This window comes from Euprymna scolopes, chromosome 6 (assembly GCF_053919585.1).
Source record: "Euprymna scolopes isolate OS-2025 chromosome 6, ASM5391958v1, whole genome shotgun sequence".
In the NCBI taxonomy this organism is placed as follows: Eukaryota; Metazoa; Mollusca; class Cephalopoda; order Sepiida; family Sepiolidae; genus Euprymna; species Euprymna scolopes.
Window position 1 is genome coordinate 152709665 of NC_136487.1, and position 17738 is coordinate 152727402.

Consider the following 17738-nt stretch of genomic DNA (forward strand, 5'->3'; position numbering starts at 1 on the left):
TTCCACGGTCAATGATTTTTTTACAACAAGAGAAGAATTACTGTTTTCTGGATTAGAATTTATGCATAAAACGTTTTTTTTTTTTTTTTTAGCTCTTTCATGCTTTGTCTGGTGTGATTTCCATGAAAGAAAAACTCTGCAGATACACATGGAGATTTGAGATCAAAGCAACAAGTTCATACTGGTGCCTTCAATAAGTTTCCGGACTTTTTTTGAACAGCCATTTAAATTTGTCGTAGACTCTCGAAAATTCAGTATGTTTTTGATATGCATCTTATATGATGATTGACCAATATTTTTGATTTCAGATTCAAATAAACAGCTACAGCAATAATTGGAATACCACCTAATAAAGCCTGATTGTCACGGCTAGTGAATTTCAAAAATTCATCTGGACGTGAGAACACTTTAGAAGAACGATATGCAATAAAAATGTCACATAAATGCATGGACTGCGTTTGGACCATTTTGCATGAATCGAGTATCAGTTTTGAATGGCATAAGAGATTCAAGGAAAGCAGGGAGTCTGTGAGGGATGAGAGGTTTAGGAGGAGTAAGGAAGTCAGAGCACCAAAGTTGATTGGTCAAAAAAAGAGTTTCATGTGTAAGGTCCGTCGTGTTTCTATTGAGACAATGAGTGCACAGTTTGATGTCAGTATTGGACTGTATACATAATTATTCACTAGGAATTGAAGATGCAGAAGATTTGAACGGAGTTTGTCCCAAGGGTGCTGCACTCTTATTACAGACTAGTTTAGACTAAGAGGGACAGTAAGACAGTTCCTCACCCTTCTTATAGTTCAGACCTTGCTTCCTATAACTTTTGGTTATTCTCTACGCCCAAGGAAAACCTTATAGGCTGTCGTTATGAGACAATTGAGGAGATGAGAAAGGCTGTGACGAGGGCCATTGACACACTTACACAAGTGGACTTCCATGGAGCCTTCCATAAGTTGTTGGAACAGTACAACAATCGCATTGCAGCCGAAGAAGATTACTTCAAAGGGGACTAGATTTTTATGTATGCACATTCATTAAAAGTGCCCAAACGAAAAAATCCTAGAAACTTATTTAAGGCACCTCATACTTACCTTCTGAAGGGTTTTCATGTATCGGAAATCAAGGAGCAAAAATAAAAGTCGTCTCATTTATTGACAAAACAACAACATTTGGGTAGAATCAGTTATATCTTTGATAATAATAATACAAAAAAATTTGGTCTGGCCTCTGGTGAACACAATCACTAGCAGACGTGCGATATGTATAAACATTCCACGGTATGTAAGACGCTTACCTCAACTTCCACACACACATACAAACACACACATTTGAACTATTAAATCTGATGTAGCGATATGGGAGAATAAGGAGAAAGAAACAAGCTTAGTATAAGTCAGTATCTCCAATGATGCTGGTTTAAACAGAGCTCTGGGAGGGGGGAGTTAACGAAATACCAATGTCTTATTTGCGACACAAAAAGAAACTGGAATCTTAAGAAAAGTTCCACCATTCTAGTAATTATAGGAAAAACAGGATTCATGAAAAAAGAATGTCAAAAACTATCTGTCAAATATACCCTGGAAACCATGTTCAAGGGGGATTAAAACAATTGCATTTAAAGAGGCGGTTAGAATCTTAAAAAAGAAAAAAGGTCTCTCGGTTAGAATGTAAAAGTTAGGGATGCATGTCTGGCACCCGGTAGAATGCCCCATCCCCAGCTAGAACAAAATAAGAAAATTTATAAAATGTACACATACTTTATGCTAATGAACTTATGCAAGTGTCAATGGTGTTTTCATTTCGCTAATAACTTACCATTTCTTTTTCAGGTACCCTCATCAAGCAATATGATTTGGATTGGTGCAAATTGTGCTTTTACTGCAGAAATGCTTTTGAAGAATGGTAAATCTGCAGCTGCAACACCGAGCTTTCCAAGTTCATTACAAGTTAGGACAACATGATGTTGTTCCAGATAAAAAAAATCAGTACAGCTATGGGTTACAACTTTCAGAGCAACAGGTTCGGCACTTAAAAGAAAGCCACCTGGAAGGCCTCGAAGCGCTCGAATGCCAGACAGTATTCAAGCTGTGAGACTTTCTGTTACGAGGTTAGAAAAGATCAATAATTGTATGAGTATGTGCTGTCACCCAGGCTATGTGGTAATATCTATCGAATAGTATGTAAATCTACAAGCAGTCTGACACGACACTCAATATAATATAATCCCTCTACAAGAACCAGAAAATACTGGCAAGTTCCCCTGCCACATATCTGAACGATTATGCAAGAGTGTAGCTGGGCGGAAGAGCCACCTACGTGCACATGGACGCCCGGCATCAACCTGAAGAGATGGCAGGCTTCTGTCAAGAAATAGTAATCATCATATATACTAGTTTTAATATATATTATATCATACAGGTGCGGCAGAAACATTTTAAACTATCAGTTAAACAAGTTGCTTATAAATTTATGCAAGTTCCAATGGTGGTTTATTTAGCTAATAAATTGCCATTTTTATGTTCAGGTACTATTACTAAGAAATATGGTTTGGACTGGTACACATCGTGCTTTTACTGTAGAAATGGTTTTGAAGAATGGTGAATCTGTAACTGCAACACAGAAAGCTTTCCGAGTTCATCACAAGTGAAGCTGTGAGACTTTCTGTTATTCAGTCTCCTACAAGTTCAGCTCGCAAACATGCTTTGGCATTGGAATTGTCTAATCGAACAAGCAGAAGAAGTCTATACACTGCAGTTCCATCCATACAAATTAATGATTGCCGAGAAACTGTACGTGCGCGGCTGGGAAGATCGCATGTCAAAATGTGGGAGATATTTCTGGCGCACCTTGTATTTATATGATATTTAACTTAATAAATTAGATATTTTTAATTTTTGAAATGATAATTATTAATTTAATAAGTTCGTAAAACGTGGACCTAAATTTTATTTACGGTAGACTTGTAACTCTCGCTACCCTTATTTTGTCCTTTAGTCCTTATATTCCATTAATATATATATATATATATATATATATATATATATATATATGAACAAATGATTAATAAAACATGTTAAAAAACATCTTGAAAAAGAGTTAAAAACATGTTTAATTTTAAAAAGGAAGCACAAGATAAGTGGATAGTCCTTAATCCGTGGAGTTTCGAAGAAATACTCTCCTTCTCATCAGAGGGCAGGAATTAGCAAAATGTGGGATCGGATTTTGCATGTAAAAGTATTTAATGAAACCACAAGTAAGTCACAGATCTTACTTGGTTAAAAAAAGGTGAGGTAAGGGGGATAGGAGGTAAAAGAAAAAATGATGAAAAGATTTCACATGAATGGATAGTCCGGTGAAGGGTAAAAAATCCAAGAATGGTAAAATCCGAACACGGTCGAATTAAAAACTTCCAATCCAACAGGTAAGTTCCAAAGGAATGCATAATTGGAAGATGGTCCAAAATGATCCAAAAGGCAGAATTCCTGGGAAAAAATCACAAATGGAATGAATTCAAAATCATTAAAAGAAAAGTTCAAATGTGCACAGAAAAAGCACTGGAGAGAATGTTTAAATCACGTCTGCCAAGGCCGGAAGAATCAAATATATATATATATATATATTATATATATATATATATATCCATTCACGTGAAATCACTTTTTTATTCATCCTATTCCCTCTGCTTCACTTTTAGTTATCAAGTAAGATTTATGACTTACTTGTAGTTTCATTAAATACTTTTGCAAGCAAAATTCCATCCCGCATTTTGCTAAATCCTACCCTCTGATGAGAAGGAATGTATTTCTACGAAACTCCGCAGATTAAGAACTATCCACTAATTTAGTGCTTCCTTTTTAAAATTAAACATGTTTTTAACTCTTTTTCAAAGTGTTTTTTAACATGTTTTATTAACTACTTGTTTGTATATATATATATATATATATATATATATATATATATATATATATATATAGATAGATAAACTAGTAGGACCCGTTGATAGACACTTTCAACCGCCCCTTACATCGCCTTGTTAAGAACGGCTTTCTGAATAGACACCCCATTTTTTGAATAAGTTGCCAAAATATTTGCCCCAAATTTAACCTTGATATTCTTTGTTAGCATACCCACCCATATAAACGAAAAAATGGGATGGGTGGCGGTGTTGGCCACAAGAAGTAGATTTGTTTATCGCACGTGCGTACAAATCTGGCGGCCATGAATTACAGTGCATTATACAGATCTTTATATCTCAAAAACTACTTGTCTCTGACAAATTTAAATTAGATTGTCTTATTCAACATAGGTGAAAACCTTTTAAAGTCGTCAATTTAAAGAAAATTGTGGAGGTGAAGCTGAGGTAAAAATTCATCTAAAATAACAAAAACAAAGTTAATGTTTGTGCAGTGGCGACAATGAGTCCGCAAAAGAGAAATAAACAAAATACTCCACAGAAAATCTAATTGGTAAGAAAACAAATATATAACCAATAAGTGTTTCCGTAGGCAATGTAATTTAGTTGAAAACCTATCTGCATAAAATATTGGGGCGTTAACTTATTTGTAAGCGGTTGACACGGTAAGTAACATGATTGAAGCCTAGTTTGGAAAATATATAAGCAATTAAAATTTCCCAGACTAATAGAAAATGTAAAAAAAGAAACATAATAAAACGCCCCCCACCAACTAACTAAAACAAAACAAAAATAGCATCGTGTAAGGATTGTAAAGCTCTTCCAAAGCCTAAAATAAATAATGTTGTAATAAAAAATGCAAAATAAATAATTGTTGTTTTTTTTTTCAGGGCTTTGGGGGGGGGTAGTGATGTGCATAGATAAGTGTAAGGTTACCAATATTGAATTTTCTGTTAATTTCTAATGAACGGTTATTATGATTGTATTTGTTTTTTTAGCACGATTGCCTCATGTAGAAAACGACGCCATATAGGAAGATTTTAGAAGCCTTTGTTTATGTATGTAAAAGTGGATTCTGGAAAAATAGAATCGTCAGGTCTCAGCTAATCAGAAAGTGCAGATTTTGAAAAGTGCAAATTTATTTATTATTTTAGGGGTGTAATGTGGTATCGTAGGAAAATGTAGAATTTGTCCCGGTGTCAATTGGTAGCAGTGGGAGGACTAAAAATTTATAGAAAAAAAATAGGGACTTCTTTCTCTATAGATGTTGCGATTATGATGGTGGTGCTTCTAGGATGCAATGTCGCATTTTCTTATAACGGCTTAATGTGTCTAAAATTGCGTTCGAAAATTACATAAGATAATGGATAATAGCCTAGACGTAATAAATTAGTATGTGGCATCTGTTATTGCAAACTTATGATAATTTGGTTAAGAGGGGAATTTCTGCTGTCAAAATATTATATAGGAGATTATGTTATCAAAGAGTAAATCTTTAACAACGCAGTTAACAACTGTTAAGAGAAGTAAAGAATGATATTAAATAAAAGACCTGGAAGAAAAGTTGATAAAATCATCAGAAAAATAAGGGAAAGTTGAGTGAAAAATCAAGTATGAACCTCATTTCAAAGCTAAATGCTTTTCACCAGACGACAAAAAGGAGCAGAATTATAACAGAATGCAAATCTAGAAAACAAATAGCTTAATGTCATTTAGACATGAAATAAGAATGAAACAAAATGGTAAATAATAATTAAAAGTAGTTAGAACATATAAGGGTAAATAGGAAATTGTTTTTCTTAATTTCCCACTTGACTTGTCGTCTTTGTTCCGATGATATAATAAAGTTATGCATAACTTTTATTCCCTATCTTTCATTTAATATATATATATATATATATATATATATATATATATATATATATATATATATATATATATATATATATATATACACTAGCATTGGTGCCCGGTGTTGCCCGAGTGTTTGGAGGTGTATGTTGAGCAAAAAAAACAAAGAACAATTTTTTTTAACTTTGACCCCTATTATGACCCCTTAACATTTATTGTTTTTGGTTCAAATCAAGTTATTAAGTTAGATCCATGTCCAAGAAACCTATATCTAAAATTGCAAGTGTTCAGATCGAAAATTGTCGGAGGAGTTTGGTAGAGCTCTCAAAGGTCAAATTATTGAACTTTGAGCCCTTAACAGCCAAATTTCTGGCCAAAAACCGATCACATAGATTTTCCAAAATCTTAGTAACCTACATATCAAATTTCGAGTCTGTAGACTAAAACTTGACAGAGTTATTCCGTAGGAAAATGTACACAGACAGATAGACACACAGACACGTTTACTTATATATATATATATATATATATATATATATATATATATATATATATATATATATATAAATGTGTATATATATATATGTATATACACATTTTAAGGGGATTAGAACAACAGTCTAAGGAGCAGAGTATATTTGAATCTATTAGTAATTCATTAATTCAATTAAAATAAAATAAAAGAAAACATTGCTCGTTTTAATGTAGATATATAATAAGCTTGATAGACATATAAATCCTAGAGCTATTTTAATATTGATCAAGATGATTGATAATTTGTAATTAAAATTAAAAATTAAAAATCGGTTTCACAAGGAAGAACAAACAAAATCAATAAATTGTACGATCGTTTCGGAAATGATGTTTTTATTGAGATAGAAAATAAGTCCATGCATTGACGATGATACTTACGAGCTTTAACAGGCGAACCATTAAAAGATACAAAAAAAATGCTAGGTTTATATTTGGTGCCTTAAAAAAACCCACCCAATATTTTTGTTGATGAGAAGACTTTGTTTCAAAAAACTAAATGATAAAATTATTGTCCAAGACTCATTGTCTATCTCAATAAAAAACGTCGTTGTCGAAACGATCGTACAATTTATTGATTTTGTTTGTTTTTCCCTGTGAAACCGATTTTTAATCTTTAATTTTAATTACAAATTATCAATCATCTTACTCGATATATATATATATATATATATATATAAAATTGTAATTCAATGAATTTCGATGTCTAGGATTTGCAGAAATGTGAAAACTGTAGATCCAGATTGCTTGGTAATATCCATGGTAGGCGTTCTTTACCAAGCAATCTGGATCTACAATTTTCATATCATTTTCTGCAAATCCTCTTGCTACAAGACTTCTGATAAATTAATTATGTTGACTTTGACTTTCCATGCCTCACTGACTTTAGCAAATAGGGTACATACCTTTATAAATATTTGCTAATATTTTCTCTCCTCTGATGAGATGGTAAGCATCGAAACCCTATAGGTTAAGGAGATTAATTTTCAAAAGTATTCTTTGTCTTGCTTAGAATAATAAACATTCTTTGATATGAAACTCATTTCAATAAGGGTTTTTTGAAATTCATTGAATCACAATTTAATTTATTTGCATATCTTGCATATCGCGCAATTCTTATTTAGATGGGATAACTTATAGAATATTACTGCCAGTAATATTTTGTAAATCTTATAATCACAGGTTTCCATACCAACTGATTGTTAAAAAAACTATTCTGAAGTATATATATATATATATATATATATATATATATATATATATATATATATATATATATATATATATATAAACATTTCCGTGTTCTGAAACGTTTTTAACTTAAATTCTACGCAGTTATGCGGAATCCAGAAATAATGCGTGAATATAATTCAGCGTAATAATGAAACCAACAACAAAAAAGACCTTCTGCAATTGTCTGGCCCTTTAACCGTTAAATTTTGTAATTCCAATATCAACAGTGCTTTTTTAAACAGAGGAATTTTCTATTATTTTGACGCACGTGCACATGACCGGAGCTTACACGCTTAATCGGATATTGATACTTTCGATCTTCAATATCTGATGACGTGGGAAAAGGTACCATCAGCATGGCACGTAAGATAAAAACAAAGAAAAAAATATTGTCTGGATTTTCGTGATGAAGGCTCTATTCTGAAACGAAAAGTCTAACTTAATTTAATTTTAATAAATAAATAAATATATTTATTAAAAATAATTTAAGCACTTGGTTGGTTTTTAACGGTTACATTTTGAATTTCAATATCACAGTGTGTTTTTAAACAGTGGATATCTTTATCATTCAAGACATTAATTAATTAAGTGCTGGTGACGTTTTCAGCTTTAACTTTTTTCCGAATAGCCACTCGAACTTATGGTAGTGTTTGTGTTAATGAATGGCGCGTTTTTTTTTTTAAGGGGCTTAAACATGATTATCAATAAATTTGTTAAAAATGTAATCCTTTTAAGCGCGATTATTTTCACTTTAATTTATTGTCAACTGGCTGTAGCTAGCCGGCTTGCCCAAGATTCATTGATTGCACACATGCACTAAAAGTGAAATAATACCATAATACTAAATTCGCTGCACCTTATCATAACAAACGTGTCATACAAAAATTCTGACAAGATCAGCTCAGTAGTTTTTGAGAAAAAGTCGAACAGACAGACAGGCAGACAGACGGAGAAAAATATAATATAGATACTTCTACTAAAACAATAAAAACCGTGAATTAAAAAATGGATGTAGTTAAAACAAAATTCCATAGGATTCCCGAGTTCGGCATAAAAATCCTTAAGTACGACAAGAAGGTTTACAAATCACAAAAGAAGGAGGATGTAACACCGACCGAAGAATTGTGAATTAAACATACAGGATGCGAATAATAGGCCGAATGATGGCAAAAATACAAATGAACAATCACAAAAATCGAATCGTTTTTCTTGAACAAACCTTTGTCCTCATACATTTTTACATATTTAAAAAAACATTTTGAAATTATGATTTCACGATATAGCGATTTCTTCCTTTTATATACTTTGACGGTAAAGAAGTTTAAACTTAATATGTTTAACGAGTTGCGTCCAGAGAAAATGTTTAGCGTTCGTAACTTTCATTGCTTCGAATGGTTTTATGGACACAAGTTTAAAGATTATTTCTCAAGCTATTACAATGTGACAATGCAAAATATTTTTCTTTTACTTTTTAGAAATCACAACACAAACACACACACACACACACACACACACACACACACACACACACACACACACACACACACATACATATATACACACACACATATATGCGTGTGTGTGTGGAGGGGGGCGTGGCTCAGTGGCTAAGGGAATGAGGGTTAAGAGTTGTGTTTTGGTTTCGATTCTAGCTGATTATATCCAAATCATATATATATATATATATATATATATATATATATATATATATATATATATATATAGTCATTCACATACAGTACTGTTTCGCTGTTTCACAGTTCATCAGTACGGCTATATATATATATATAGCATATATATATACATATGTATATATTTATAGTATATATATATATATATATATATATAGTATAGTATAACTACTTCATTTACTCACATAAATTTAATATACGAAAGTATAGATTTATGCGTAAACTTTAAGTATTTACTTCAAAAATGCTCAATACGTAGGTAGAGCTAGTTAGTAATTTATAAAATATATATGGCGACTAAGCTACACTGAATATTTTATAGTTATTATATAGTATATATATAGTATATATATGTAGTATGTATAGTATACTATATATATTTATAGTATATATATATATATATATAGTATATATATAGTATATATATAGTATAGTGCATAGTATCCAAGCCTGACGAATGAAATGCGGAATATTCTGTGTAGCTTAATTGCCATATATATAGTAAGTTATAAAAATATATATGGCAATTAAGCTACATAGAATATTTTGCGTTTTATTTTCGAGAGAATTCGTCAGGCTTGGATATATATATATATATATATATATATATATATATATATATATATTTATATTAGTTTTTAACAAACTAATATATATTAGTTCCAATATAATAATCGATAGAGAATTGTCTTCATATCGTATTAAAGCGTGTCTCATGACCGGGTAACGCCGGACGGCCTGCTATCATTTTCGAGGATTGATACACAGTCCTGTGGCTAGATCTGCCGACTGTGAACGCAATGGTTGTAGGTTGGACCCACGCTCAGGTGAAAAGGTGTTAGTCTAGCTGCACTGATGAATTGTGATACAACGAAACAGTGCCGTATATATATATATGTACTATATATACAATGTATATATATATGTACTATATATACAATGTATATATATATATATATGTACTATATATACAATGTATATATATATATATATGTACTATATATACAATGTATATATATATATGGACTATATATACAATGTATATATATATATATATATATATATATGTACTATATATACAATGTATATATATATTGATATATATATATATGTATGTACAAAGATGGTTCGTCATTAAATTCCCATACACACACACACACATATTTTTTTTATATATAATGTATGTAATATATATGTGCGTGCGTGTATAAAATGTTTATCGTATTTATTTTAAATATATATATATCGTATATATTTTAAATATATATATATATATATATATATATATATATATATATATATATATATATATAAAAACGTATATATTTATATATAATATATATAATGTATTCTGTAAATACGGTACATATGTAAAAATACATATTTATATGTACAAAGTGAATTCTTGGCATAAATGCATTGAGAATGATAGGACAATATTAAAATCCTTTAGTATAATTGCAATCTAATTTTTATTTTTTGCTTGGCTATTAACTACACAAGTACAACGGTACTTCGATATATAGTGTCTACACCCCCTCACGTGTATCGTGTGTGTGGTGTGCGTACGTGAGTATAAAAATATATATATGATAGTGTATATTTTTTTTGTAAGTGTATATTTTTTTTGTAAGTGTATATTTTTTTTGGAAAAAAAGGATTCCAGCAGAGTTCTCTATTATAAGGAAAAATTCCGAAAAAAAAAGACTGTGTTATTGATATTTTTATTTACAGAAAGTTTAGATAAGATAAATCATCGGTACCGTCGGTTTCAAACTTGATAATATGGGTATCTAAATCGGTGTCCTATTATCAGGTTTGAAATCGACGATACCGATGACTTATCTCATCTAAACTTTCTGTATATATATATATATATATATATATATATATATATATATATATTGTTTGTATGTGTGTATGTATGTGTGTATGTATGTATACAATCTAGCAAAATGGTGGATCGACTGTTTCATAAATTCTTAATATACAACTTTAATACGTGTTTCATTGATGAGAGTTTTAATGTTATTTTTTTCAATTAAAAAATGTTTTCATACGAACGCTTTAAACATATCTTTAATTAAATACAACTTTATATTTTGTATATTAAAACCCTTTAATATAGTTTGAATTTCTGCGAAACCATTAACTGCTCCAATAATCTGTATCTCAATATATATACACAATATATGTGTATATACATCATATACTATATTTACAATGTGTAATATATATACAATATGTAATATATATATATATATATATATATATATATATGTGTGTGTGTGTATATATATATATACATATATATATATGTATATATATATACATATATATATATTGCACATATATACAAAGCATACGTAAACAATATATAATTATATGTATAAATATGTGTATATTAGTATATCTGAATATATATATATATATATATATATATATATATATATATATATATATATATATATATATATACATATTTTGGTGGTGGATCGATTTTTGGAAAAACATTTTAACTAAAAAATTAAACATTTACGATTTTTAGCGATTTTAATACTAACTTTATCGATTATAAGGCTGGTTTGATCTCGATAGTTCGAATTGAGTTGTATCCCCCATTACTTTTACATCATAGCTGATTACATTTCTACGTCTCGCCTAGTCATAAAATTTGATTTGTTGAGTTAAAAAAGAACTACTCTATTAATTTACGCGATTTTTGGAATACGACATCTTCGTTCCGTGACAGATGCGTACATCATAAAGGTTTTTCTGTAGTTTTTGCTATTTTAATAAGTGTCATTCTAGATAAGCACCTGTGGATCTTGGGCTTACTTTTTAGATTTCATTTGTCTCTAACCATTTTATTTTACATAACATTTTCGTCTGTTTGTCAAGAATAAGTTGCAATACTATTAAAAGTCTGTCAAGTTTATGCTTTAAATAACATTTTTTAGTCTGTCAGGTTGAATTTTTTCATAGCTTGTATTTTAATTTTTTAGTTTTGAATAACAATTTTTTATCATTATTTAGAAATTAGCTTGGCTACCCGGCATTGCCCGAGTCAATTTATTTAGTAAACACAATATTATAAAACTTCCATTCAACTTGGAGCCCTGTTTGAGTTTTGGAATATGAGTTGGTGGGGGGGGGTCATTTGTCATTCGTTTTGATATAAAAAAATTATGTATTACTTCTTGCCAGATTTTTTTTTTTATCAAAATATCGCATTCATGATATGGACTTTAGCTTACTTAAACGATCCATAAGTGTTTCGATGAGATTCTATTTGCGGATGAGAATATATACAAAATAATGAATGGCTGGAATGCGAAGGTCAAGATCCCCCACGAAAAAGAATAATAAGCATTAATGTCTTGTCAGGTAAAATTTTAAATAGCATACTTTAAAATGTGTAAAACTCAGGTTTTAAATAGGCTTATTAATTTGTAAGGTATAAGGTAAAAATAACGTTTTATTAAATTTGTAAGCCTTAGGTTTTAAATAAGATTTTTTTTTGTAAATGTTCATTTTTAAATACTATATTCTTTTTAAATTTGCAAGGCTTAAGTTTAAAAAAATATTTTTTAATTCGTGTGGCTTAAGTTTTAAATAGCATTTCTTTTAAATTGTAAGACTTAAGCGCACAAAAGCATTTTTAAATTTGTTAGGCTTAAATTTTGTAAGACTTAAGTTTTAAATAAATTTAATTTGTAAGGCTTAATTGTTAAATGGCATTTTACAAAATTTCTAAGGCTTAATTTTTATATAGCATTTTTTAATTTGTATGGATGAAGTTTTAAATAGCATTTTCATTCGTAAGGCTTAAGTTTTGAACAGCATTTTTTGATTTGTAAGGATTAAGTTTTAAATAGCATTTAAAAATGTACGGCTTATGTTTAACAAAGCATTTTTAAAAATCTGTAAGACTTAAGTTTTCAATATCATTTAGAAATTTGTAAGGCTTAAGTTTTAAATAATATTTTTAAAAATTTGTAGGACTAAAGTTTTAAACAGTATTTTTTAATTTGTAAGGCTTTAGTTTAAAAAACATGTTTTTAATTTATAAGACTTAAGTTTTTAAAAAGATTTCTAAGTTAAAATAGCATTAAAAAATTTATCGCTTAAGTTTAAATAACATTTTTAAAAAATTGTAAAGCTTAAGTATTAAATAGTATTTTAAATATGTAAGGATTAGATTTTAAAAAGCATTTAAAAAACTGTAAGGTTTAAGTTTTCATTAACATTTTTAGAAAACTTGTAAGGCTTAAGATAAAGTTTATGTTATGTTAGGTTTTACGTAGGACTTTTTAAATGTGTAAGACTTAAGTTTTTAATTAAATTTAAAAAAATTATAAAGCTTATGTTTTTAAGAGTACTTTTAAATTTGTAATAGTTAAGTTTTAAAAAAGCACTTTTTATATTTCTAAGGCTTAAAATTGAAAAGCATTTTTTAATTTGTAAGGCTACGGTTTAATTTAGCATTTTTTAAAATTTGTAAGGCTTAAGTTTTAACTAGCAATTTCTAAAATTTGAAAGCTTGAAATAGTATTTTTTTAAAATTTGTAAGGCTTAATTTTTAAATAGCAATTTTAATTTGTAAGGCATAGGTGTAAAATAGCGTTTTAAAAATTTGTAAGGCTTAAGTTTGAAATAGCATTTTTTTTTAAATTTGTAAAGCTTATGTCTTAAATAGTATTTTTTTACTTTGTAAAAGTAAAGTTGAATATAGCATTTAAAAAAAATTGTAAGGCTTAAGGTCATTTTAGCGCGTTTTTAATTTGTAAGGCTTAAATTTTAAGAGCATTTTCTTTTATTTTATGGCTTATGTTTTACATAGAAAATTTTTAATTTGTAAGACTTATGTTTTAAATAGTATTTTTAATAATTTGCAAAGCTTAAGTTTTAAATAATATTTTTAAATTTTAAGTTTTAAATATTATAAAAAAATCTTCTAACGCTTAAGTTGAAAATAGCATTTTAAAATTTTATGGCTTAAAATTTATATAAGTTTTCCTTTTTAAATTTGTAAGGCTTAATTGTTAAATAGCATTTAAAAATGCAAAGGTTAAGCTTTAAATAATATTTTTAAAAAATTGTAAGGCTTAAGTTTTAACTAGCATTTTTAGAAAATGTGTAAAGCTTAAGTTTTGAATAGCATTTCTAAAATTTGTAAGACTTATATTTTTAATAGCATTTTAAAAATTTTGTAAGTGTTAAGTTTTTAATAGAACTTTTTAATTTGTAAGGCTACAGTTTTAGTAGCATTTTTTAATTTGTAAGGCTTAATTTTTAAATAGCATTTTAAAAAAATTGTAAGGCTTAAGTTTTTAATACAATCTTTTGATTTTTTAAAGCTGTAGTTTTAAATAGCATTTTTTAAAAATTTGTATGGCTAAAGTTTTAAATCGCATTTATAAATTTGTAATGCTTAAATATTAAATAGTATTTTTTTAATTTGCAAGGCTTAAGATTTAAACAGTATTTTAAAAATCTGTACGGCTTAACTTTTTAATAGCATTTTAAAAAATTGTAAGGCTTTCGTTTTAAAAAGCAGATTTCTAACTTGTAAAGGTTAAATTTTAAATAGCACTTTAAGCAATGTAAGGTTTTAGTTTTAAATAGAATTTTTTTTTATTTTTGAAAGCTTCAGTTTTAAATACCATTTTTTCAATTTGTAAGGCTTAAATAACATTTTTAGAAAAAATTGTAAGGCTTAAATATTCACTAACACTTTAAAAAATTGTAAGACTTTACTTTTAAAAAGCATTTAAAAATGTAATGGTTAATTCTTAAATAGCGTTAAAAATGTAAGGGTTAAGTTTTAGATAGGATTATTGTGGTACTGGCCAGGTTCAACCTTGCTTAACTTCTGTGATCTGACAAGACCCGCTTTGTCAACGTGATTATGCTGAATACATATACGTTTAGCTGGAAATGCAAAAATAGACACATGCACAGAGGCAACTGCTTTTCATGTAATAGCTAGCAGATGCACCCAGCGTTGCCCGGTATTAAACGTAACGTTAAATTCATTTTAAAAATGAATTAAAAAACAGAACGAAACTGAAACATTTTCATGCGAGTTTTATGTTTTTTTTTTCTAAATAGTTCACTTTTTGAAATTAAAAAGAAAAAAGATAAATACTCGAGCTGAGATCGAAACCAAGACAAAAAATAGTGATTCAAGTACGATAACCATTAGACCAACTTGACATGATCTTTATAAAGAGTTTTCAAACTTACTTATTCTTAACATAAGGAATCTGTCATGTGAATGATTCGCGCAGGCGCAGTCGTGAATAAAAATCCGATTACCCACAAGTACCAACATTTCAATTTCGGCCCCTTAGCGGCCCATTTTTTCTAGATGAAAACCGATTAAAAGTTTTTTTTCCATATGTCTGAATACTCTATATACAAATTTTCAAGTCTGTAGATCAAAATAAGTTGAGTATATAGGTTGAGAGTTGTCCTCTCTCTCTCTCTCACACACACACACACACACACACACACACACACACACACACACACACACACACACACACACATTCTCACTTTTATAGATATATAGAACGTAGTTTTTTTGTTTTTTTTTTTTCAAATGAATCTTGAAATATAATTTTGCCTTAAACACAGAAATAACATCCTGGTCTGCGTAGCTATCATTTTAATATCATTTTCCCTTTTGTTCTTTTAGTTTAAGTAATATTTTCTTTGGTCAGACACGTTTAAGTTTCAAATAACATTTTATTTGTCTTTCAAAAGTTTAAAATAGATATATTGTCTCGTTTTACTGCTCCTTCCACACATTCAATCACTAAGTCCATTTTTAATGTAAAGAAAATATAGCTCTTCAGAAACGGGCACTCTGGACGAAAAAGAAAAATTGCCTCAGTCTATGAAGATTCCTCCTTCCCTGACCAAGCACAGAAAAGATGAAGTTTAGTATTAGAACTACAGTTACTACATTCAACTTTTAAAATCCAATTTAAAAACAAATAAGCAAACGGCTTAAAAACATTTCATTAGTCGAGAGCAGAAAAGATGAGGTTTTAGAACAGATATTACGCTGTCAGAAACCCAAGGATAGTTTTTATGTGCTTGACACAGAATCCTCCCTATATTAAAAACAAAAAGAAACGAGAAATCTGTATGATGTACATTCCCGTGATTAAACAAAAATATCAAATTCAAAAAATTACATTAATTGATCAAGAAGTTTTATGTTTATAAAGAAAATAATTGTTACGTGATTCATGAGAATTCGTAGGCGTTACAGCAAAATTTTCGCAAGTTTGAATCATGTTGAGTTTTCTCTCTTGATTCTTGAGTCTGTTTTCAAAATAACCTCGCGAGATAGTCGCTCCTAATAAAACTACTTGATCAATTTACAAGATTTTTGGAATATGATATCTTTACATGTACGTGCATCGTATCATTATTGGATTTTTTTTTCAGTATAGAGTGATTTCTTTCTTTTATCTGTCAAATCTCAGGTTCGCAATTGAATTTTCATCGCTAACCGCGCAGATTGAATAGACGTATGTAAAAAACTATTCATTCTCGTTATTAAAATGTCAAGCATGTGACCGGCTGCGATGAGAAGTAGGTCGTCCCGTCTGACGCAGACAACGTAAAGGGAGATGACAATGCGATTTGTGGGCAAATCGCGTCAGGTCAGAAAACCGGTCTCTCTCTCTCTCTCTCTCTCTCTCTCTTTCTCTCTCTCTCTTTCCGCCTGTTTTTCTTTTTCCGTTTGTATCTCTGCCTCGCCCCATCCTCTTCTCTTACTCACACACGGGCACATTATACTCAGAAATACACCCTCCCCCTAACACAACGCATACAGACGCACACAGATATGATTACACAAATATTCAATTATGTCTGTACGTAAAGATAATTGTGGGAATCTCTCTCTCTCTCTCTCTCTCTCTCTCTCTCTCTCTCTCTATATATATATATATATATATATATATATATATATATATATATATATATATATTAAAATGAAAAATGAGGAATAAAAGTTATATATAACTTTCTTATATCATCAGAACAACGAGGGGAAATTAAAAAAAAAAAAACTTTTTAGACCACAACATTTCGAAGCTAAATGCTTCTCATCAGAAGAGAAGAAGGACCAAAATTATGCAAATATAGAAAACCGGCTTAATGACATTTAGATATAAAATAAGAAATAGAATAAAATGGTTAATGATAATTAAAAGCAGGTGCAATATATAAGGGTAAATAGGAGGGGCAATATATAGAGGTAGTTTTACACTATTACCTACTACACCTCCTATTTACCGATTAATAAAGAAACAATAATTATTCTTTAGCATTCCATGCTTATGCAATCATCGGTGTAATAATAATAAGTATTTTTTTAATTAATACGAACAACAATAAATATTTTTATAAAATCAAAACAAACGATATTTAAAAAAAAATCCTAATCAACAATAAATAATTTTTAAAACAAACGCGAGCTATGAATTAGTTAAACT

At 29.3% G+C, this 17738-nt stretch overlaps 1 long non-coding RNA gene across 1 annotated transcript in view; it reads right to left on the reverse strand.

Moving 5' to 3' along the window:
• The window catches only part of LOC145278058 (uncharacterized), a 264159-nt gene extending 247263 nt beyond the window's left edge, over positions 1-16896 (reverse strand). Inside the window, exon 1 of the long non-coding RNA XR_013868278.1 lies at positions 16475-16896. This is a non-coding gene — a long non-coding RNA (uncharacterized LOC145278058). The remainder of the gene's footprint in view (positions 1-16474) is intronic.
• Between the last annotated feature and the right edge of the window lie 842 nt (positions 16897-17738).